The sequence below is a fragment of the Dreissena polymorpha genome, chromosome 4 (genome assembly GCF_020536995.1).
Source record: "Dreissena polymorpha isolate Duluth1 chromosome 4, UMN_Dpol_1.0, whole genome shotgun sequence".
NCBI lineage: Eukaryota > Metazoa > Mollusca > Bivalvia > Myida > Dreissenidae > Dreissena > Dreissena polymorpha.
Window position 1 is genome coordinate 136490661 of NC_068358.1, and position 27285 is coordinate 136517945.

At 36.8% G+C, this 27285-nt stretch overlaps 1 protein-coding gene and 1 long non-coding RNA gene across 2 annotated transcripts in view; both read right to left on the minus strand.

Moving 5' to 3' along the window:
• The window catches only part of LOC127876766 (uncharacterized), a 332105-nt gene that overhangs the window by 294572 nt on the left and 10248 nt on the right, over nucleotides 1–27285 (minus strand). The gene's annotated exons all lie outside the window — the stretch shown is intronic.
• On the minus strand, nucleotides 20243–24272 carry LOC127876791 (uncharacterized). The gene is made up of 2 exons (XR_008048078.1): nucleotides 20562–24272; nucleotides 20243–20485 (listed from the first exon to the last, which is right to left on the minus strand). It is a non-coding gene; the product is annotated as an uncharacterized LOC127876791 (long non-coding RNA).

Genomic DNA, 27285 nt, shown 5'->3' on the forward strand with positions numbered 1-27285 from the left:
AAAAACGTGTAAAATATGAAGCATACAAATTATTAATATTAAATTGTAAGAAATTAACAGATGTAGGTTTGCTGTAGAGGGTAACTTAAGGTGAAGAATATCCTTGAACGATATGTGAATATTACATGTTTTACGATTTTAGTTTGAATGAATTCCATTAACGGAATAAAACATTATATAACAATAGCTTAATATTTCGTTATTTAGCTTTACCATTTCACTGAAATACATTTACGCAAATAATGACGCAGAACAAAGAAGCGAAATTGAACGACATTAGGCAAAACAATATTTGAACAGGTAGGCATATATGCATATCTTCGAACGTCTTATCGAAAAAAAATTAATAAAATTCACAAAACTAACAAGAAAACAGCGATTATTTGATCAATATAAACAACACTTTTTAATTTAGATAAACGAGTCGCTAATTTTCATCACACATTTTAACTGCAATTCCTTATTGTCGCATAGGCAAGACATAAACAGAATAGTATCCCTTTAGAAAATAGATGTGCATGCAGTATTAAGTCACAGTGCTGTACAACGTGAGTGCCTTTAAAAAAAAATTGTTAACTATCTGGAGTAATTGAAACAAGAGCGCTTGTATAAACGGTATATGCCGTGTATTCGATATAAATTTGACAGGTAAATGTAACTTAAAACTGAAAACAATAATCATAATTGTTAATAATTGTTCTATTACTTCTGCTGCTGCTGTAACTGCAACTGCTGCTGCTACTGCTGCTGCTGTTGCTACTGCTACTGCTTCTGCTAATGCTGCTGCTACTACTACTACTACTACTACTACTACTACTACTACTACTACTACTACTACTACTACTTCTACTACTACTACTACTACTACTTCTACTACTACTACTATTACTACTACTAATACTGCTACTACTACTACTACTACTACTACTACTACTACTACTACTACTACTACTACTACTACTACTACTACTACTACTGCTGCTACTACTACTACTACTTCTACTACTACTATTAATACAACTACTATTACTACTACTACTACTACTACTACTATTACTACTACTACTACTACTACTACTACTACTACTACTACCATCGCCATCACTGCTACCACTAGCTCTACTACTACTACTACTTCTTGGACCGTATGCTGTTAACAAACGTGAACAAGCTATGGTCTGAACGTACATAAGCGTAAGAATGTTGTCCGTTTTTCAAAAAATTACACATTTTGCAGAAGGTGAGTGAGAAAAAACGCGTTATTTTAACTGTAATGCCCTAACGAGTATGTTTAAAACAGCACATATCATACAACACACACTGAAGATAAAAGTACTTCCAGCCATTAAATGCAAGACTATTTTACTAAGTAGATATTAAAACAACATCAATATTTTTCGTTGTATTCTATATTCAGAAAAATTACACGACTATCAGCAGTAATATTATTAATGCAAATGCTAAAATAAAACACCGTGGATTTTAACGGTACACGAGTGCATGTTTTTATTGAAAAACAACGTCGGTGAAATTTATAGTATGTTTTGTTGAGTCTGATTTTACTGACAGGACGTTCATTGTAACTGATTTGTTCCAAGCACTAATCGTTTCACAGGTGTGTGCGACTTTTCTGCCCTTTTTCTTTTAACTTGGTTTGGTTTTTTGCCTGATGAGGGTGCTCTGTAGAATATGCGCAGACCATTAGTGGATTGAACCACACCCCTATCACGCCCCTTATCAGACAAGAATTTCTGCCATAGTCACTCCAAAAGGACCATAAGTCCGGTTCTTACGTATTGTGTGATATTCGGAAGACGCCCATTTTTAGGCGAAACGTGGTTTTTAGTGCCCCTAGTAGTGTTGACACATCTATGATCTTGGCTTGGTTTAATACCTCAATCAGAAATATCTTTTTTCACTTAATCACATTTGTAGCTTTGCAATTTGTTCCTCAACAAATTGTGCTTTGATTATGTCGCTGGTGACAAACATCCGTAGTCAGATCAAATGTTAAATATAAAAATTATAAACGTTATTAGCACAATAACTTTCAAAAGTAAATGTTGTCTCTCAATCCACAGTAATCCACAGTTAAAGTATGAAGCAAATGAGAAATTTCGTCGACTTGTTCTTTCTTGTTTCGGCGAAGTTCATGTACAAAATGCTATCTATATTATCATTTATTTCTGGAGGTTTTTAATATATCAATAATGTCATTTTCTCGATAATAAAAAATACACACACAATATATTGGAATATAATAAATTTGCATTATTTTATTGAATAGGAATTTAATAAAATTTGATTAAATTATTGATAATTTGCTCAAATAGATATTTGACGCAGCTGCTGAATACGGTATGCGTTATTATATGGTGACTTTGATATGTTTACGATAAACTACAATATGCCGATAGGTGCAAATACATATTTATTTAATTTTTCTTATGTGTTGTCAACTGTAATAACTTTATTGTAAAAGTATAATTATGTTTGTAAATGCCGCTACATGCGTTTAATCCATCTGAAAAAAGAGTAAAATTACCCTTTGTAAATTTACTTTGGCAAAACGGGAACTTATCGTAGTAAAATAGATGCACTAAAACAGAATGTGAACAATATGCGCATCATCGTTATTCATCGGCAAAGCGACAGATCTCTCTTGTTCTGATCCGATTTGTAGCTATCATACAATCGAAATTATTTACTCGTGTTTAGGTTTCTACGTTTCATGACTCCAAATCAAAATTAATGCCTGATACGCACGCTTAGTAGAACAGTATTTCGTAGGTGTGAACATGTTACGTTATTAACAGTTCAAGCATTATCAATAATGATATTTTCAGAAGACGCGAATCTTCAGAAACGCGAAAAACAAGTACTACGTAAAATGGGTGTCTTCTGCGACATTGCGGAGATGGTATACTTATTAAACATTAATGTGTTAACGGAAATGGAAATTTTATATGTCTTACCTCGATACTACCATTTTTTTAAGGTAAATACGGCAGAACGTATTTCGGAAAAAAATGTGGTATTCGAAAATCACGCTTTAAAGAGGCGAATAACTCAAAAGAGTGGTGAAACGGCTCAGCTCATTATCTGAAAGTGTTGCGTCAATATCCTCCGGGAAACTGAATGCCGAACTGACGAACGGACAGCGCGACTGCTATATGCCACGCTACAGGGGGCATAAACACTAAAGTAACGATGGTTCGTAAGGTAGGAGGGTAGGTGTAAACGACAAATGGTTTTATAATTACCAAGAAGTAAAAGTCTTTACATTTTTCAACGACTTAGGGGTTGTGCTTACCAGCGGTGGATCATTCGCTCTAGCTACGAACACGTGCGAAAAAAAGGATAACGATCCTGATATGCACTATTATTTTATTAAGAATAACAAAATACAAAAAAATATAATGTTCAATCTGTTTGAATTTTATGTACTATCAGTCATAAATTACTGTTCGGAAATTTTGGGTTATGATCAATGTGATACTATAGAAAGGGCACACTGTTTTGTAAATGGGCTTTTAATGATAAATCCTCTTCAAATACGTTTGCATTGTATAGCGAATTGGAAAGATTTTTATTGTATATTGAAAGATACTTCAGAAAGATTAAAGGGGCCTTTTCACAGATTTTGGCATATTTTGAAGTTTTTCATTAAATGATTTATATTGATAAATGTAAACATTGGATCTTAAAAGCTCCAGTAAAAAATCAAGAATAACATTTAAAAAAGGAAAAAAAAGTAGCCGGTACCAGGGCTCGAACCAGTGACCGCCGGAGTCCTGGAATTAGTCTGAAGTAAAAACGCACAAGCCCTCTCGGCTATTCCGCCGAAAATACACAGGTAGAGTATTTTATACCTTATATAAGCAATCTTCGTAGTTTAGTAAATTTAAACGACAACAACAGAACTCTCCAAATTATTCAATCGTTTCGCGTTGCAACGCTTTATAATTTTTAGGTTTTCAAATCGTCAAAAGATACTTATAATGGCTATATTGGACTATGGTAAATGTTCAGTAATAGTGTTTCCTCACAAATATCATAACTTAAACGAAAATTTGCGAATCTGAAACAACTTTTTTCAATTTTGTCAATTTACCAAACCGCGAAAAGATCCCTTTAAAGGGGACTTTTCACAGATTTTGACACGTATTAAAGTTTGTCAATAAATGCTTTATATTGATAAATTTAAACATTGGACCTAAAATCTCAAGTAAAAAATACAATTTAAAAAATGTAACCCTCAACTGGATTCGAACCACTGACCTCTGGCGTCCTGAAGTAAAAGTTCTCCGATTCGACCACACGGACATCCATGCTGATGTTATCGGGAGGTGTATTTTTACTTTATATATGCACTCCTCGTAGTTTCACAAAATATAACGAAAACAACAGAACTTTCTACATAACTTTATTTCCAGGATTTCAAATCGTCAATAGATGCATATCATGGATATTTTGGAGCACGGTAAATGTTCAGTATTACTGTGTCCTCACAAATATCATACCTGAAACAAAAATTTGCGACTCTGAAACAAAAGTTTTTAAGTTGTCAATTTACCAAAACGTGAGAATGCCCCTTTAAATACTTTTTAAAGATTCACTCGGTTAAACGAGAAAATGTTTATTAAATACCATTTTAAATGAACAGTTAAGTAACATAAATGTTAACAATTCTCGTACAAACTGGGCCTCACAGGTGCGCTTTATACTTCAATCCTCTGGTTTACACAAAATATGGTAATATCCGAACGCAGTTAAAATAGAATCATTCATCCTAAAGCTAAGAACCCGCGATTTCTATATTAGTACTTAGCGGAAAAGACTAGAATATTGAATATCTCTTTATGTATAAAGATTTTTTTTAAACAGCATATATAAGCAAGTTGGATAATCAGAAATGCTGAAAATATTGGCCAATTAACGTTTTCCCACGGCACATATTAAATATTGAAATTATATATATATATATATATATATATATATATATATATATATATATATATATATATATATATATATATATATATATATATATATATATATATATATCCATATTCGTAAAGATTATTATAACATATTTCTAAACCCAATCGAGTATGTTAAAATATGTACGTTTAATGCAAAGCGAAAATAAAACAAAAAAGAATTGGCAATATTAAGCCTGCCAACACAGAGACGCGCTAATGTATTCAGTTTAAAGTTATCAATTCGGCCACTTTTATAGTACCCAAATTGTTCACATACCTAATTGTTATTTAATTTGTATAGTATACCTCACGTTAATTCGCAATGTTGATTCCCATAGGCCATCGTTACATAGAAATACTGTTAAACCCAGCGGGAAAAAAATCGGGAAAATCCCCAAGTTGACAAATTTACTTTCACCGTATCACACATGTAATATTTTTATAATGTATGTGCTTTTGGTTGTTATTGTTGTTGTTTTATTTTTCAAACGATGAAGGTATTGTATACTTGTAGATTAAGTAATTTTGTCGCATTTGTTGTCTTAATCGTACGATATTACTTATTTCCTACGAGTATATACATTCAGATATCAAACATATTTATATATTCAGTATATTATATAACATTTGTATGTATACAAAACATTGTGTAAACTAACACACACACAAATCAATCGTAACACTTCGTCCATCTTTGGATTCTCCGTAAAGAGTAGGCCGGTTGGGTCCAGAGTGCAAACAATTGTGGAGTAATATTGTTGGTGGTGTGTAGCCTTCGTCATGGTCTCGGATATGAATTTAGTGTTGGAAACATGATAATGTCTATTACATTGCTCTTTTTTGAGGCAATGTTAACAGATTTATCACAAATTGTGAATGTTTTATTCAACAGTGATTTTTTCATAAAAAAACTGCAAAAAACGCATACATATTGCCTATATTCGTTCATATCCGCACTTTTCGTTCATATCCGCGGATATGAGTCATATACGTATTTTAGACGGACCGGATACAGACTTGTGCATCAATTAAAGGGTGTCATTGTATTCAATATAGATATGACACAAATAACGGTACCAATAGATATTACACGTCAATCAAATGAGGATTGATACAATAAATATTGTTTATAAAGATATTGTATACGGATGAAGGATTCTTATTAGAAATCAGATATTATGATAAAATTAGTTACCATATGTATGCGTTTAAAAATTTAAATCTCAAGTTTTTAATCTATTACGGGAACTATTTTGCGTTTGCTTCAAACACGAGTCGAGAAGGCCACAGGTACAAACGGTCTATGGACGCTTAATTACCGGTTAACGTTAACAGAAGGATATGATTTCCGTTAGCGAATTTGTAAAAATATAAAATAAATGTGTATAAATTATACTCAGACGTTAAAAGTTTTTTTCCGAGCGAGTATCATACGTTGTCAAGTATAAGGCGCGTGGATGAGTGCAACGATACACTACGGAGCATGTAACAAATATGTGGTGCTATATTAATCGATAGCGCGCAATATTATTGTGAATAAATTCTACTGAGATATGCAACATTGTCTTTCTTCGAGCGAGAGTCAACCTTTGTCAAGTTAAAGGTATGTGAAGGAGCTATACAATGCGCTTCAGAGCAAAAACAACACATGCGCCATGTCTATTTGGAGTTATATGTGCCGAAACCATGAATCGTGCACTTTTTGGAAATAATTGAACAGCGTTTATGGCAATATATGTGTATAAATTATACTCAAACGCGCAACGTTGTCTGTCCCCGAGCGGGTATAATTCATTGTCAAGTCTGAGGCATGTGATTGAGTGCAACAATACACAACGGGGCATTAGCAGAATATGTGCAACATCTTTTGGTGTTATATGTTGCGATATATATAGCGCGCAATGTGCAATATCTGGTTGGAATTACATGACCATGGTGCAAAGGCAATGCATATGTACACATTTTGCTTCGATGTCCAACGATGTCTTGCTCTCTGCCAGTATTTACCACTGTTAAGTTAAAGGCTTGTAAATAACTCACATAACACGCCTCGGCGCAAAAACAACGCACGTGTAATATCTATTTGGAGTACTATTTTCAATTGCACGGGTGAATGGCACAGAATGTGCATAATCTAGTTGGGATTTCCTGACCAGGGTGTATCGGACATATGCTAGGCGTGTGATTCCGTAAAATATTTCATTTCGGACCATTCACACCACCTGTGCTCTATCGGACTGGACTTGATTTTTTCCATAGTACAGAAAGTGCTATATCTATTTTGAGTTCTATTTATCCTCAAACGCGCAACGGTGTCTGTCCACGAGCGGGTAAAAACCATCGTGCAGTCTGAGGCATGTGAATGAGTGCAACAATACGCTGCGGGGCATTAACAGAATATGGGCAACATCTTTTTTGGTGTTATATGTTGCGATATATATAGCGCGCAATGTGCAATATCTAGTTGGAATTACATGACCATGCTGCAAAGGCAGTGCATATGTACACATTTTGCTTCGATGTCCAACGATGTCTTGCTCTCTGCCAGTATTTACCACTGTAAAGTTAAAGGCTTGTAAATAACTCACACAACACGCCTTGGCGCAAAAACAACGCACGTGTAATATCTATTTGGAGTACTATTTTCAATTGCACGGGTGAATGGCACAGAATGTGCATAATCTAGTTGGGATTTCCTGACCAGGGTGTATCGGACATATGCTAGGCGTGTGATTCCGTAAAATATTTCATTTCGGACTATTCACACCACCTGTGCTCTATCGGATTGGACTTGATTTTTTCCATAGTACAGAAAGTGCTATAACTATTTTGAGTTCTATTTATCCTCAAACGCGCAACGGTGTCTGTCAACGAGCGGGTATAAACCATCGTGCAGTCTGAGGCATGTGAATAAGTGCAACAATACGCTGCGGGGCATTAACAGAATATGGGCAACATCTTTTTTGGTGTTATATGTTGCGGTATATATAGCGCGCAATGTGCAATATCTAGTTGGAATTACATGACCATGGTGCAAAGGCAATGCATATGTACACATTTTGCTTCGATGTCCAACGATGTCTTGCTCTCTGCCAGTATTTACCACTGTAAAGTTAAAGGCTTGTAAATAACTCACACAACACGCCTCGGTGCAAAAACAACGCACGTGTTATATCTATTTGGAGTACTATTTTCAATTGCACGGGTGAATGGCACAGAATGTGCATAATCTAGTTAGGATTTCCTGACCAGGGTGTATCGGACATATGCTAGGCGTGTGATTCCGTAAAATATTTCATTTCGGACCATTCACACCACCTGTGCTCTATCGGATTGGACTTGATTTTTTCCATAGTACAGAAAGTGCTATATCTATTTTGAGTTCTATTTATCCTCAAACGCGCAACGGTGTCTGTCCACGAGCGGGTATAAACCATCATGCAGTCTGAGGCATGTGAATGAGTGCAACAATACGCTGCGGGGCTTTAACAGAATATGGGCAACATCTTTTTGATGTTATATGTTGCGATATATAGAGCGCGCAATGTGCAATATCTGGTTGGAATTACATGACCATGGTGCAAAGGCAATGCATATGTACACATTTTGCTTCGATGTCCAACGATGTCTTGCTCTCTGCCAGTATTTACCACTGTTAAGTTAAAGGCTTGTAAATAACTCACACAACACGCCTCGGCGCAAAAACAACGCACGTGTTATATCTATTTGGAGTACTATTTTCAATTGCACGGGTGAATGGCACAGAATGTGCATAATCTAGTTGGGATTTCCTGACCAGGGTGTATCGGACATATGCTAGGCGTGTGATTCCGTAAAATATTTCATTTCGGACCATTCACACCACCTGTGCTCTATCGGACTGGACTTGATTTTTTCCATAGTACAGAAAGTGCTATATCTATTTTGAGTTCTATTTATCCTCAAACGCGCAACGGTGTCTGTCCACGAGCGGGTATAAACCATCGTGCAGTCTGAGGCATGTGAATAAGTGCAACAATACGCTGCGGGGCATTAACAGAATATGGGCAGCATCTTTTTTGGTGTTACATGTTGCGGTATATATAGCGCGCAATGTGCAATATCTGGTTGGAATTACATGACCATGGTGCAAAGGCAGTGCATATGTACACATTTTGCTTCGATGTCCAACGATGTCTTGCTCTCTGCCAGTATTTGCCACTGTTAAGTTAAAGGCTTGTAAATAACTCACACAACACGCCTCGGCGCAAAAACAACGCACGTGTAATATCTATTTGGAGTACTATTTTCAATTGCACGGGTGAATGGCACAGAATGTGCATAATCTAGTTGGGATTTCCTGACCAGGGTGTATCGGACATATGCTAGGCGTGTGATTCCGTAAAATATTTCATTTCGGACCATTCACACCACCTGTGCTCTATCGGACTGGACTTGATTTTTTCCATAGTACAGAAAGTGCTATATCTATTTTGAGTTCTATTTATCCTCAAACGCGCAACGGTGTCTGTCCACGAGCGGGTAAAAACCATCGTGCAGTCTGAGGCATGTGAATGAGTGCAACAATACGCTGCGGGGCATTAACAGAATATGGGCAACATCTTTTTTGGTGTTATATGTTGCGATATATATAGCGCGCAATGTGCAATATCTAGTTGGAATTACATGACCATGCTGCAAAGGCAGTGCATATGTACACATTTTGCTTCGATGTCCAACGATGTCTTGCTCTCTGCCAGTATTTACCACTGTAAAGTTAAAGGCTTGTAAATAACTCACACAACACGCCTTGGCGCAAAAACAACGCACGTGTAATATCTATTTGGAGTACTATTTTCAATTGCACGGGTGAATGGCACAGAATGTGCATAATCTAGTTGGGATTTCCTGACCAGGGTGTATCGGACATATGCTAGGCGTGTGATTCCGTAAAATATTTCATTTCGGACTATTCACACCACCTGTGCTCTATCGGATTGGACTTGATTTTTTCCATAGTACAGAAAGTGCTATAACTATTTTGAGTTCTATTTATCCTCAAACGCGCAACGGTGTCTGTCAACGAGCGGGTATAAACCATCGTGCAGTCTGAGGCATGTGAATAAGTGCAACAATACGCTGCGGGGCATTAACAGAATATGGGCAACATCTTTTTTGGTGTTATATGTTGCGGTATATATAGCGCGCAATGTGCAATATCTAGTTGGAATTACATGACCATGGTGCAAAGGCAATGCATATGTACACATTTTGCTTCGATGTCCAACGATGTCTTGCTCTCTGCCAGTATTTACCACTGTAAAGTTAAAGGCTTGTAAATAACTCACACAACACGCCTCGGTGCAAAAACAACGCACGTGTTATATCTATTTGGAGTACTATTTTCAATTGCACGGGTGAATGGCACAGAATGTGCATAATCTAGTTAGGATTTCCTGACCAGGGTGTATCGGACATATGCTAGGCGTGTGATTCCGTAAAATATTTCATTTCGGACCATTCACACCACCTGTGCTCTATCGGATTGGACTTGATTTTTTCCATAGTACAGAAAGTGCTATATCTATTTTGAGTTCTATTTATCCTCAAACGCGCAACGGTGTCTGTCCACGAGCGGGTATAAACCATCATGCAGTCTGAGGCATGTGAATGAGTGCAACAATACGCTGCGGGGCTTTAACAGAATATGGGCAACATCTTTTTGATGTTATATGTTGCGATATATAGAGCGCGCAATGTGCAATATCTGGTTGGAATTACATGACCATGGTGCAAAGGCAATGCATATGTACACATTTTGCTTCGATGTCCAACGATGTCTTGCTCTCTGCCAGTATTTACCACTGTTAAGTTAAAGGCTTGTAAATAACTCACACAACACGCCTCGGCGCAAAAACAACGCACGTGTTATATCTATTTGGAGTACTATTTTCAATTGCACGGGTGAATGGCACAGAATGTGCATAATCTAGTTGGGATTTCCTGACCAGGGTGTATCGGACATATGCTAGGCGTGTGATTCCGTAAAATATTTCATTTCGGACCATTCACACCACCTGTGCTCTATCGGACTGGACTTGATTTTTTCCATAGTACAGAAAGTGCTATATCTATTTTGAGTTCTATTAATCCTCAAACGCGCAACGGTGTCTGTCCACGAGCGGGTATAAACCATCGTGCAGTCTGAGGCATGTGAATAAGTGCAACAATACGCTGCGGGGCATTAACAGAATATGGGCAGCATCTTTTTTGGTGTTACATGTTGCGGTATATATAGCGCGCAATGTGCAATATCTGGTTGGAATTACATGACCATGGTGCAAAGGCAGTGCATATGTACACATTTTGCTTCGATGTCCAACGATGTCTTGCTCTCTGCCAGTATTTGCCACTGTTAAGTTAAAGGCTTGTAAATAACTCACACAACACGCCTCGGCGCAAAAACAACGCACGTGTAATATCTATTTGGAGTACTATTTTCAATTGCACGGGTGAATGGCACAGAATGTGCATAATCTAGTTGGGATTTCCTGACCAGGGTGTATCGGACATATGCTAGGCGTGTGATTCCGTAAAATATTTCATTTCGGACCATTCACACCACCTGTGCTCTATCGGACTGGACTTGATTTTTTCCATAGTACAGAAAGTGCTATATCTATTTTGAGTTCTATTTATCCTCAAACGCGCAACGGTGTCTGTCCACGAGCGGGTAAAAACCATCGTGCAGTCTGAGGCATGTGAATGAGTGCAACAATACGCTGCGGGGCATTAACAGAATATGGGCAACATCTTTTTTGGTGTTATATGTTGCGATATATATAGCGCGCAATGTGCAATATCTAGTTGGAATTACATGACCATGCTGCAAAGGCAGTGCATATGTACACATTTTGCTTCGATGTCCAACGATGTCTTGCTCTCTGCCAGTATTTACCACTGTAAAGTTAAAGGCTTGTAAATAACTCACACAACACGCCTTGGCGCAAAAACAACGCACGTGTAATATCTATTTGGAGTACTATTTTCAATTGCACGGGTGAATGGCACAGAATGTGCATAATCTAGTTGGGATTTCCTGACCAGGGTGTATCGGACATATGCTAGGCGTGTGATTCCGTAAAATATTTCATTTCGGACTATTCACACCACCTGTGCTCTATCGGATTGGACTTGATTTTTTCCATAGTACAGAAAGTGCTATAACTATTTTGAGTTCTATTTATCCTCAAACGCGCAACGGTGTCTGTCAACGAGCGGGTATAAACCATCGTGCAGTCTGAGGCATGTGAATAAGTGCAACAATACGCTGCGGGGCATTAACAGAATATGGGCAACATCTTTTTTGGTGTTATATGTTGCGGTATATATAGCGCGCAATGTGCAATATCTAGTTGGAATTACATGACCATGGTGCAAAGGCAATGCATATGTACACATTTTGCTTCGATGTCCAACGATGTCTTGCTCTCTGCCAGTATTTACCACTGTAAAGTTAAAGGCTTGTAAATAACTCACACAACACGCCTCGGTGCAAAAACAACGCACGTGCTATATCTATTTGGAGTACTATTTTCAATTGCACGGGTGAATGGCACAGAATGTGCATAATCTAGTTAGGATTTCCTGACCAGGGTGTATCGGACATATGCTAGGCGTGTGATTCCGTAAAATATTTCATTTCGGACCATTCACACCACCTGTGCTCTATCGGATTGGACTTGATTTTTTCCATAGTACAGAAAGTGCTATATCTATTTTGAGTTCTATTTATCCTCAAACGCGCAACGGTGTCTGTCCACGAGCGGGTATAAACCATCATGCAGTCTGAGGCATGTGAATGAGTGCAACAATACGCTGCGGGGCTTTAACAGAATATGGGCAACATCTTTTTGATGTTATATGTTGCGATATATAGAGCGCGCAATGTGCAATATCTGGTTGGAATTACATGACCATGGTGCAAAGGCAATGCATATGTACACATTTTGCTTCGATGTCCAACGATGTCTTGCTCTCTGCCAGTATTTACCACTGTTAAGTTAAAGGCTTGTAAATAACTCACACAACACGCCTCGGCGCAAAAACAACGCACGTGTTATATCTATTTGGAGTACTATTTTCAATTGCACGGGTGAATGGCACAGAATGTGCATAATCTGGTTGGGATTTCCTGACCAGGGTGTATCGGACATATGCTAGGCGTGTGATTCCGTAAAATATTTCATTTCGGACCATTCACACCACCTGTGCTCTATCGGACTGGACTTGATTTTTTCCATAGTACAGAAAGTGCTATATCTATTTTGAGTTCTATTTATCCTCAAACGCGCAACGGTGTCTGTCCACGAGCGGGTATAAACCATCGTGCAGTCTGAGGCATGTGAATAAGTGCAACAATACGCTGCGGGGCATTAACAGAATATGGGCAGCATCTTTTTTGGTGTTACATGTTGCGGTATATATAGCGCGCAATGTGCAATATCTGGTTGGAATTACATGACCATGGTGCAAAGGCAGTGCATATGTACACATTTTGCTTCGATGTCCAACGATGTCTTGCTCTCTGCCAGTATTTGCCACTGTTAAGTTAAAGGCTTGTAAATAACTCACACAACACGCCTCGGCGCAAAAACAACGCACGTGTAATATCTATTTGGAGTACTATTTTCAATTGCACGGGTGAATGGCACAGAATGTGCATAATCTAGTTGGGATTTCCTGACCAGGGTGTATCGGACATATGCTAGGCGTGTGATTCCGTAAAATATTTCATTTCGGACCATTCACACCACCTGTGCTCTATCGGACTGGACTTGATTTTTTCCATAGTACAGAAAGTGCTATATCTATTTTGAGTTCTATTTATCCTCAAACGCGCAACGGTGTCTGTCCACGAGCGGGTAAAAACCATCGTGCAGTCTGAGGCATGTGAATGAGTGCAACAATACGCTGCGGGGCATTAACAGAATATGGGCAACATCTTTTTTGGTGTTATATGTTGCGATATATAGAGCGCGCAATGTGCAATATCTAGTTGGAATTACATGACCATGCTGCAAAGGCAGTGCATATGTACACATTTTGCTTCGATGTCCAACGATGTCTTGCTCTCTGCCAGTATTTACCACTGTAAAGTTAAAGGCTTGTAAATAACTCACACAACACGCCTTGGCGCAAAAACAACGCACGTGTAATATCTATTTGGAGTACTATTTTCAATTGCACGGGTGAATGGCACAGAATGTGCATAATCTAGTTGGGATTTCCTGACCAGGGTGTATCGGACATATGCTAGGCGTGTGATTCCGTAAAATATTTCATTTCGGACTATTCACACCACCTGTGCTCTATCGGATTGGACTTGATTTTTTCCATAGTACAGAAAGTGCTATAACTATTTTGAGTTCTATTTATCCTCAAACGCGCAACGGTGTCTGTCCACGAGCGGGTATAAACCATCATGCAGTCTGAGGCATGTGAATGAGTGCAACAATACGCTGCGGGGCTTTAACAGAATATGGGCAACATCTTTTTGATGTTATATGTTGCGATATATAGAGCGCGCAATGTGCAATATCTGGTTGGAATTACATGACCATGGTGCAAAGGCAATGCATATGTACACATTTTGCTTCGATGTCCAACGATGTCTTGCTCTCTGCCAGTATTTACCACTGTTAAGTTAAAGGCTTGTAAATAACTCACACAACACGCCTTGGCGCAAAAACAACGCACGTGTTATATCTATTTGGAGTACTATTTTCAATTGCACGGGTGAATGGCACAGAATGTGCATAATCTAGTTGGGATTTCCTGACCAGGGTGTATCGGACATATGCTAGGCGTGTGATTCCGTAAAATATTTCATTTCGGACCATTCACACCACCTGTGCTCTATCGGACTGGACTTGATTTTTTCCAGAGTACAGAAAGTGCTATATCTATTTTGAGTTCTATTTATCCTCAAACGCGCAACGGTGTCTGTCCACGAGCGGGTACAAACCATCGTGCAGTCTGAGGCATGTGAATGAGTGCAACAATACGCTGCGGGGCATTAACAGAATATGGGCAACATCTTTTTGGTGTTATATGTTGCGATATACATGACCATGGTGCACATTTTGCTTCGATGTCCAACGATGTCTTGCTCTCTGCCAGTATTTACCACTGTAAAGTTAAAGGCTTGTAAATAACTCACACAACACGCCTTGGCGCAAAAACAACGCACGTGTAATATCTATTTGGAGTACTATTTTCAATTGCACGGGTGAATGGCACAGAATGTGCATAATCTAGTTGGGATTTCCTGAACAGGGTGTATCGGACATATGCTAGGCTCACCAGATTCGCTGAGTACTTTTAAGAATCTCGCCACACAATAATCATTACTGTCAAAGCTATTACAATCGATATCATCGATAATACTGTTTAACATATGTGAATTTGAGATTAATTTTTGTCGAAATTCGTCACGATTCTGATCCAACCAACTAATACGTGTTGTACTAGATTCATTTAACACTTCCCGATAATGCAGTATTACACTTGATATTAAATAGCAGTGGACCATGATCTGACCATACTGAATAAGAGTCAACGTTAAAACGTGTTATAAGATTAAAGTTTTCTTCACGTGGTAACACGTATTCAATGACACTAGAACCACGTGGATCCATATACTCTAAAGCTCCTAAACTATCATTGTTTAGCTATCCTCGATGAGAGCGATATGCACATGTCAAGCTTCTTACCCAAACAATTAGTTTTTGATTCTATTGAATTCCGGGTAAGTTGAGAGTCACTTGCGTAAGACTGGTCATTTATGGGATTAATTGTGAGGTCCCAAACAATAAAATCTCGCTTATTTCCTACTCGAGCGTTCCAATCGCCGGCTAAAAAAACTTTGCCATTTGTTTGAAATTGATATATATTTTTTGTGAAATATCAAATAAATTAACATTTCAAATATTATTAATAGGAAATAGCTAATGCCAGATGTACACACTAGCCAGGGAAATATCGTCCGTTAAACTAAAAAAGTACCTTATCTAATTTAAACCACGCAATAGCATCATGATAACTTTTTACAAAAGAAATTCCCTCGCAAAGGATTGCTAAACATTAATTGCTATTCCGCCACTACATCGTTTAGATTTTTTATTCTGAAATTCCCTGTTAAAAAGTTAACATTCATGACCAACGATGTCATAAGAAGAATAGTTATTTGGCCATGTTTCAAACAATAAAATAATTATAAAATTTACGAATATAGTTTACAAAGTCGTCATCACTAAGTTAAATATTTGTAAGTTCCTGAACGTTCCAAGAGAGTAATTTTATGTTAGCCTCCGGAAGCCCCTACTTGCTGCTACCGCTGCTACCGCTGCTATTATTCGTTGTTGCGCTGTCAGGGTGTCATAGCTGAGACAAGCATCTCTTGCCATCAGCGCGAGCTTTCCGGAAGGCAGGCATTAAGCTTCTGCGTCGGTCGGCAATGTCCTTTGGAAACTGTTCACTCACATTAGTAATTGGTTTCCCTAAGGTTCCGGCTAGATTTTCGCACGTTTTCTCGGTCATTGACTAGTGAGAGTTTGGCGCCAATTGAACGTGGATGTGATCGGTTCCCGCCAATACGATGTACTCGCTCAAAACCAGGTATGTATATATACTAATATACATACCTGCTCAAATAATTTTTGTAGGTTTTCAGTCATAAAAGAACGAAGTATTCGTTAAGTATCGTCGGGGTTTCAGACGGACGGTAACTTATGCCGATGATTATTAAATTGTTTCGCATTGATGCGCCTGCATGTAATTTTAAGGACTGCGTTAATTCTGATTTATGTTGTTATTTTGGAATGGCGCTCTGTGATTCTGCCACTGCGAGTTTAAGCAGCGAAACGTTGTCCGCGATCTTATGCAGCTTTTCAGTTAGAATTGTGTTGGTGTCTGGTACAACATTCCAAAGTTTGCACAGATCTGACTCTACACCATTTACTTTTTTCTCAAGTTTCTCTAATGTTTCTTACTTTTTGTTTATGACCGAAAATTTAATGTTCATCGCCTTTCCATGGATACTATGAAACTCTTATTACAGAGTTGGTGGGTGGCTGACCTGTGATATGATGCGTCTCTCTGTTCCATTTCCGGCCTCTCCTGCACTTGGTGCGAACACCGAGTTATCCATGACAGGGTCACTGAATAACACGGAATGAGCAACATGGATAGCGTCACTCACTTTGCAATTAACACTGCCTATTTCCCTCACTACACTCTTTGTTGACTCTTTCGACCCACCAGAAATGCCCTTGTTTTTGGCAATACCCTTGTTTTGGGCAGCTATCTTCTGTTCATTTTTAGTTGGTCGCGTTAGCGGCCGAATGAATTTACAGACCATGTTTTGCAATCAGTATGTGCTTGGAAGCCTAAGCTACGCTAACGCTAAGAAGCGCAACTCACTATGCTAGGAACGATTACAGCTGCCTATCTGCACTGCAGACGACATATGCTAAGGAGCGTCTGTTCTACTATACTGCAGTGACTGTATTTACCAGCTTGTAAGATGTAATTGGCCAGTCTAGTGGTTATCATTGAAATATGTACATATCGGCTGCTTTCAGGGAAAACGGTGCTTAATGCATGTTAAACAAGATTAGCCTGTGCACACTGATGAGCCTGTGGAATGCGCACAAGCTAATCAAGGACGACAACAGCGAACTATTTCAGTGCCTTCGGCGCTTTGATTTGGTCCATTGCTACTACTAGAGTTGTTACTACTGTTTTTACGTTTTTGTGCTTTTCCCATGGACTGTTCTGTAAAATAAGCTGATAATTTCAATACGCTTGTTTGAATCTAGAGGTGTGTAAGTGTAAAAATTATACGCAATGTGCGACGTTGCCTCTCCCAGGGCGAGTATGATGATTCGTGAATGAGTGCGATCAGAAAATACAACATATCACAATTAATTACATTAAGATGAAAAAAAACGATACACGGATGCCTGGCACCGCAACATAAGTAATTTGAAAATCAAGTTAAGAATGACGATATCACTGCGTGAACCAAAAACATTGTAATAATTTTTTTTCATTGAATTGTCAACGTTATAAAAATACTTTTTTTATCTTGATATCAGCACCTCGATTATCACATGCGACACACAATACTACTGTGGTTGTTATTTATATCAAGGAGCATTAAAATACGACCATGTATAGCGACGCTATATGGTGGACAAAAACCACTTTGATGATGACATTTAATTTTACATCGATTTTTGTCAAAGTTCAAAAGCAACGTTTATCTGTATCATCATGCGTCTTTCACGAGACATATTATTCACTTGTGGGTATTACTCTCGCCAAGTATTATTAAAATCCCGACCATGTATGGTGTTGTTATTTTGCGGACATGAACCCCGGTGTTGATTCGGACTTATTAGTTATGTTTGCCACAGTGCAAAAACACCATTGGACCTTGATCTTCAGGACTTGACAGAACAGAACAGAACAGTTAATGGAGTAAATCAAGGCCTCCGGCCTATAATACATAGCATAATGACATAATGCAATACAATTTAAGCGTTGTGCCCATGATATATAACACAATAACATCAAAATTAATTATAGTTTCAAAAGTTGTGTAATTTTAAATTTCAAAAGTCGAATGGCAGGCTTGTCGGATCTCCTAAGACATAAGACCCGTTTTCGCAATACGTGGCTCAGTTTTAAAAGCACGTCCAATAACATGACGAAAGTATTGACATAAATGAAAAAAATCTTGATATCAATTACAAAGATTATGAAAAATAAGAGAACAAGTTGGAACTCGGAACTCCTAAGACATAAGACCCGTTTTCGCAATACTTGGCTCAGTTTTAAAAGCACGCCCAATAACATGACAACAGTATTGGTATAAATGAAAAAGAAATGTCTTGATAACAATTACAAAGATTATGAAATAAAAGAAGACATCAGCATTACGAGTCTTTTACGCGACACATATTTATATTGTGTATAGTGAAGTTATTTAGCGTTCACGAACAACTGAAAAACTTAGTATTTTATATTGTTTTTTGTGAAAGTTCAATAGCACCGTTTGAGCTTCACATCAGCATCTTTAGCATCTTTAGCCTTTTGCGCATCACATCATACTTGTGGCTATTATTTATGAAAAGTATTATAAAAATCCAAACATGTTTAGTGAAGTTATTTAGTGGAAACAAAACACTGTGATGATCACATTGTTACATTGTTTTTTTTTTGTCAAAGTTCCAAAGCACCTTTTTACCTTGACCTTGACATCAGCATCTCGATTCTTTCACGTGACATATCAAACGACATGTATTGTGTTTTTTTCTTATGCCAATTGTCATTAAAATGGACCATGCACGGCAAAATGATTTATTGGACACCAAACACTGTCATAATTAGGTATTTACATTGATTATTGTCAAAGTTATATAGCACCGTTTGACCTTGACGTCTGGCTGTTGAGTATTTCACATATACTCTTGTGGTTAATACTCATGCCAAGTAATATTTTAATCCGACCATACATAGCAAAATAATTGAGCGGACACGAAACCTTTGCATTTTTTAGAACATAGTTTATTAAACAATCCATCCAGAAAGCCAAAAGCCCAAGTGGACAAATTAAGCATACATGATACAGTGTTTCCACAATACACAGTTTATGATTATACAAAATAAAGTTATGCAAAGAAATAAAATCGTTTGGTCACAACAATGCATACATGAATTATTATACATTATGAGTTATTATACATTACACTAGAACATAAATAATTATCGAAAGTATACATGTAATTAAATATATCCTAAGTGCGTCAGAGTGTATGAGGCTAATAAACTCAATTTAATGCAATATACAAACAAGGGCTGTTTGTAAAACATGCATGCCCCCCATATGGGCTGTCCGTTGTAGTGGCAGCCATTGTGTGTATACGATTTTTGTCACTGTGACCTTGACCTTTGACCTAGTGACCTCAAAATCAATAGGGGTCATCTGCAAGTCATGATCAATCTACCCATGAAGTTTCATGATCCTAGACCCAAGCGTTCTTGAGTTATCGTCTGACAACCACCTGGTGGACGGACGGACCGACAGACCGACATGAGCAAAGCAATATACCCCCTCTTCTTCGAAGGGGGGCATAAATATACTGTAATTTACATTTATTAGGTCTCCATAAGCAAGATGTACTAATAAAAACACTTTGTACTAATCAGAATTAACATAGTCGGTTTTATTATGAATATTCGTATGTTACTAGTACATTTATATATACATCATATGTTTAAGGGTAGTAGAACAGTTTCTGATAGTAACAGGCTTGTAAAAGACTTGTTGACAGATCTTCTAGATTAAAGTCAATTAAAACACATGCATGTAATAATAGCATAAACGTCAGCCCTTACAGTCTACCTATACGAAACGGAAATATAGGCAACCCAAAGGCTCTGGAAACAATGAACTTTGTTAAATGGATGTTATAAATCAGTTCAATTATCTAAATAAACAAACACAACAAAATGCACTGAAAAGACAACGTTTGATATTAATTTATATTCAATATCATTGTATAAACCCTATACAGGTCACCTACGAAATTAACATATACATGGTCCAAAAGTCATGTTGAATGCTATATAAACAATAGTATTTATCAGTACGTTTGATAAGTCTTACATATTGTTTATTAAACAACACACCCAGAAGGCCAAAAGCCCAAGTGGACTCAGTAAGCATACAGTGTTTACAAAATAAATAATACATGAATTTACAAAAAAGAAAAAGAAAAAAAACACGTTTCATTGCAACAATTCATACATGTTTCATTAACAAGGGCTGTTTGTAAAACATGCATGCCCCCCATATGGGCTCTACGTTGTAGTGACAGCCATTGTGTGAATATGTTTTATGTCACTGTGACCTTTGACCTTGTGACCTGAAAATCAATAGGGGTCATCTGCGAGTCCTGATCAATCTACCTATCAAGTTTCATGATCCTAGGCATAAGCGTTCTTCAGTTATCATCCGGAAACCATGTTACTATTTCGGGTCACCGTGACCTTGACCTTTGACCTAGTGACCTGAAAATCAATAGGGGTCATCTGCGAGTCATGATCAATGTACCTATGAAGTTTCATGATCCTAGGCATAAGCGTTCTTGAGATATCATCCGGAAACCATTTTACTATTTCTGGTCACTATGACCTTTGACCTAGTGACCTCAAAATCAATAGGGGTCATCTGCGAGTCATGATCAATGTTCCTATGAAGTTTCATGATCCTAGGCCCAAGCGTTATTGAGTTATCATCCGGAAACCACCTGGTGGACGGACCGACCGACCGACCGACATGAGCAAAGCAATATACCCCCTCTTCTTCGAAGGGGGGCATAAATATAGGTATAATTATATTAATAACCATTGATAGTATATATGTAATTGAATAGGTCGTATTACATCATTTGTAATGGAGCTTAATTATGACAACAAAATATCAAATAAGCATATTGTACATATATTGGGTCTTCACATGACAATTGTCATAATAATAACACTTTTACTTACCCCGCGTAACAAATTTCGTTTCACGTGATAGCAAACAGTATTTAACTAAATATCAATTATGCTTTTTCTATGCTTGTATCAATTTCATAAGAATTAGCCCTTGCTTGCTACCTTTGCGAAACGAAAATATAGGCAGCTCAAAGGCTCTGCACATAGTACAATATATTATTTAATTAAACTGATATTATGACATTATGACAAGGTGTCTGTAGTTAAACAAACACGAGAAACAAAATGTTTTAACTGATTGCGTTTGATATTAAAAACAAGCATTTCATAAACCTTAAACAGACCACCTACGCAATAAAAAATGTAGATGGTCAAAAGGTCATGTAATATGCTCTATGAAAATATAGATGTTACAAGTACAGTATTTAATGTGACATAATAGTTGTAAATCAGTGCATAACAGTTCTAAAAATGCAGCCATATTGTCGTAGAATACATCTAGGAACAGACACGATACTATAATATAACCTTCATTAAAAAGATAATAATGGCAATTGATTAAATACATTCAAATACAGTTTTGACAGTCCATTAAAGGCGACCGTTCAAACACAAAGACAGATTAAAAAACATGTGAATAAAAACACGTTACATATGCGGTACTATCCCAACAATTAATATGCAGTACATAATAAATGCAATTAAAGTTACAACAAGATATATACTGCACAAAACATTTCAGAATAAATCAAATTGATGACACATGAATTATGCGTTCGAACCTTAAAAGAGTGATAAATATAACAGCTTAATTTTTTTATTAATAGTTCATTATTTGCTGTTATTAGCTCGATAAACTTGTACATGTTTGGTCGTTGTCTGTAATACAATGGAATATATTTTGATCTCAGTTCAGTATATATTGTACATTCAAGAATAAAATGAAACTCATCTTCGAGTTTATTACAAACAGTACACTTTCTTTGATCTAATGGAATTGGTGTAGGTCTAGCCCATCTGCCTGTCTAGATATTTAATCTTTGTGATGACATACGTAATTTTGATAAATTTACTCGAAACTTGTTGACATTGCATATATTCAGGTACGGTTGAAATTGAAAAACGGAGATATGTTTATAAAAATTTGCCCTAGTAGAAGTATGAAGTCGCTCATTCCAATTCTGTACAAACATGTCGCTCTATCTTTGTCTTACGACTGATACAAACATATTTTCATTTCCAACATCTTGAAAAAAACAAGCATCATAAAATCCCAAATTACTTAGTAGATCCCTTAATAGCGTGCACCAATTTTTCTTGGTAGGATACTCAATACTATCATCTAATAAAGTCAAATAAACTTTTTTGTTAAATTAATTTGCTTAACATAATTCACACAAAACACAAACACACGAACAGGAAACACTTGCAATTTATCGCACACCCATACACACAAATGCACACACACCGACAAATTAAGTGCTTAAGGTTTGTGTTTTTTTTCCATAGAACCAGAGGTTGTGTTCACAAAACAACATTGATAGATTATCATGTAATATACAGAACATAATTTTATTACACATAAACTTTACAGTTTCTAGTGTTAAACAAAGCGATTATACAAAATACATGAATACATATAGTTTGTCGTTTTTTTTCTAACAGAAATATCATAATTTGGTTATGGATAGACTTTACAGATATTTTAGACAAACATGATAACAGTGTATCTAGCTATATATGGAACTGCTTTAATACCGTATGTTGTTGTATCAGTAAAATAATTCAATATCTGTTTAGAGAACAAAACTTAATACAACTTGAATCACAATAAAATGTTAGTAGTATACAGAATACCTAATTTTTATGTCTACTTAATGTTAATGCAACAACTACATCAGCATACAATCGTTACAGAACAGAACATAATTTTATTACACATAAACTTTACAGTTTCTAGTGTTAAACAAAAACAATAATGCAAAATGCTTGAATATAGTAAGTGGATTTAGCAGACATGTTATAAAATAGTTATGAATGAACTTTACAGATAATTGAACAAAACTTGTTTTAAATCACATGTTAACAGTGTATATTGCTACATATGGATGCTTTTCACTCGCGTTATAACCGTTAAGGTGAAACCTTAATTGTATTTTGAAAGAGCATAGAATATAACAGTGTGCATCCAAACCACATAAAATTTAAGTAGCAACGGCACTATTACAAATTATAGTTGAAAGTGTATGAAAATTAAAATATAAACATAATTCTAATTTCGAAATATAACAATAATTATTCTTTGTAATATACACAACTATACAACCATTGTTTCATTTAACTGTCATTAATAACAGATACTTACAAATGTTATATGTAAGAGTTTTCAATATACCTAATATGTCAGACTGCCTATTTGGAACACAAAAATAGAATCACACATAATAAAATGTAGTATTTAATTGAATCTCTGTACAAACGAGACAGTTACATGTCATGTCCAAAAGAAATAGAGCATCAGTTACAACCTTTAAAAGAACAGATATTCATTCTACCCAGATACATTCTTAGACATTATTACTACTGAAAAATATTAAGAAATAGATATAAACAAGAGCACCGCCTTGCGGGTGCAGACCGCTCATCTATTTTCTTTTTAAAGGTGAAGGGACTCTCATTTTCAATCACAAAGGAGGGAGGGGTGGAGTGAAGAGGGGTGTATAGCATGGGAATGTGGGGGGGGGGGGGGGTTTAACCATTAAAGTAAAATGAAATTTGGGGTGGAGGTGGGGTGGGATAGTGTGAGGGTGTGGTGGTCAATTCGGGTGGGGGGGGGGGGGGGGAGGATTCTTGGGTGCGATGGTTTGGACGGTATTTCAAACATAAAATAAATATGTGTGTTTTTTATCGGTTTTCAAAAAAAAAATTGGGGGGGGGGGGGGAGGGGGGGGGGGGGTGGGGGTATAGTGTGAGGGTGTGGTGGTCATTTGTGAGATGATCTTAAAAAAAAAAAAAAATAGGGGGGGGGGGGAGCGCACGGGGGATGGTTTGGGTGGAGTCTATTGTGGTATGTAAGGTAAGAGTAGTTTTGTCAAAGTATCAATCAAATCTAATCATAAATAAAGAAGTTATGGCAATTTAAGCAAAATTTAATAATTTGACCTTGAGAGTCAAGGTCATTCAAAGGTCAAGGTAAAATTCAACTTGCCAGGTACAGTAACCTCATGATAGCATGAAAGTATTTGAAGTTTGAAAGCAATAGCCTTGATCAGGGATCATATTTTTTTCGGTTTTGTCGGTCCTAGACCGATTGGGGTCATGAAAGACCGATTGAAAATCCCAAACAGTCGGTCCGATTCTGTTTGCTATTTAAATTCCCATGTCATGAAATCGATTACACAGTGTACATGCTAACACACCCTAATGACATTCTTATCTCGATTAGGTGTCATAAACCATTCGCTGCAGTCTCTAAACCGGTCAGGACCGGTTTATTGCACGTCAGACCAAGAATCAAAAACTTGTGAACAGCGGATTAAAGACGCATCCGAAAAGACGCGTCTGAATGCACGCGCCGTAACTAAACAAAACATGCCGATTCATTTTCCACCAGCGTAATAATCCGGTAATATAATATGAATGAAAGTCGCGGATCTGATCAACAGAACAGCCGAAAGTTATTTTTATGGGCGGAACTTCACATAAAATAGTACACAAGAAAAATAATATACATTGAATTAATCTTTAGTAAAACCGTGTTAGAATCGAAATAATTCGTGTACTTTATACTTTGTTGTTGAATAATTCACGACCGGAAAATTAGATGCGTGGTTTCAAATCCTTCGCTCTCGTGATTAAATCCCTACGCATCTAAACTATCGTCCGTGGGTTATTTGACAACAAATTATTTATTAAATATTTGGTTGTTGTTGTCAGTAGCCAACCTACGCACAGACATTTGTTTGGTTCAGTGCATGTTTTTGAGCTATTATCGAGTCGACAAAAATTAAAAACATCGGTATAGACTTACACAGATTAATAATATTGACAACGATGAAAAAAGTCTGATAAAACAACACACGAAACAACAATAAAATACAAAATGATAAAACCAGTTGAGAAAACTCGTCCCGTTTTTAAAAAAAAATGCCTAAGGGAATTTTACTTGTACATGTATTATACCACCTTCATGAATGGCAAAATCAATAGTATATATTTTAACGTAATTTGTCATGATTTCGGATATACATTTTCGGATACTTTTCCCCATTTATATCCGGACCGATTGATGTTGCGGGAAAATATGATCCCTGGCCTTGATAGTTAAGAAGTAAAGTGGATCGAAACACAAAATTTAACCATATATTCAAAGATACTAAGTTAAAAAAGGGCCATAATTCCGTAAAAATGACAACCAGAGTTATGCAACTTGTCCTTTTACTGTACCCTTATAATAGTTTGCGAGTGTTCCAAGTATGAAAGCAATATCTATGATATTTTAGGGGTAAAGTGGACCAAAACACAAAACTTTACCAAATTTTCAATTTTCTAAGTATAAAGGGCCCATAATTCTGCCCAAATGCCAGTTAGAGTTACAGAACTTTGCCTGCACAGTCTCCTTATGATAGTTAATAAGTGTTGCAAGTATGAAAGCAATAGCTTTGATACTGTAGGAATAAAGTGGACCTAAACACAAAACTTAACCAAATTTTCAATTTTCTTAGTAAAAATAGGGCACATAATTCTGTCAAAATGCTAGTCAGAGTTAAATTACTTTGCCTGCACAGTCCCCTTATGATAGTTAGTAAGTGTTGCAAGTATGAAAGCAATAGCTTTGATACTTACGGAATAAAATGCACCTAACAAAAACTTAACCAAAATTATCAATTTTCTAAGTATAAAAAGGGCACATAATTCTGTCAAAATGCACGCCAGAGTTATCTAACTTTGCCTGCCCAGTCCCCTCATGATAGTAAGTATGTGTTCCAAGTTTGAATGCAATAGCATTGATACTTTCTGAGAAAAGTGGACCTAAACGCAAAACTTAACCGGACGCCAACGCCGACGCCAAGGTGATGACAATAGCTCATAATTTAAAAAAAAAAAATAGATGAGCTAAAAATACTTATCACAAGGGAAGAACATATGAAGTTGATTTAATAGTAACCATATCATGCCTATTTGAAATAAAACAAGGAAAACAATTGTCAGAAAACCAAGTTGTCAATTACAAAAAAGTATGATAAAAGGTGATATGGGATTTACAATTAATATTTAATTAAAACAAGCCGTCAGAGATGGGTGAAGCTCCCCAAAGTTTTTTTTGGTCACAATATTGCACTATATATTCAGATAAAAGGAAACATCTTGAGTGGCATAACTTTGGACAAAATAATAGGATGGATGGTTTAGCAACTTAACAATTTCAAAGGGCCATAAATCTCTAAATAAATAATCTAACCAGAACCCACAAATAACACGCGCATCTCTTCAAGGCAGTTAAGCTTCCCATAAAACTTCATTGAATTCAAGTCATTAGTTGGGGATAAATAGCCCAGACAAGAATTGCACTATATGTGCAGTATATTGAAAATTTCAAAGGGCCATAACTCTGTGAAAAATCATCTGACCATAACTTGCTGATAATATGCACATGTCCTGTTGGTAGTGAAGCTTCCCATAAAGTTTTATTCAATTGCAGACATTAGTTGCTGAGAAATAGCCCGAACAAAAATGCACAATATGTACA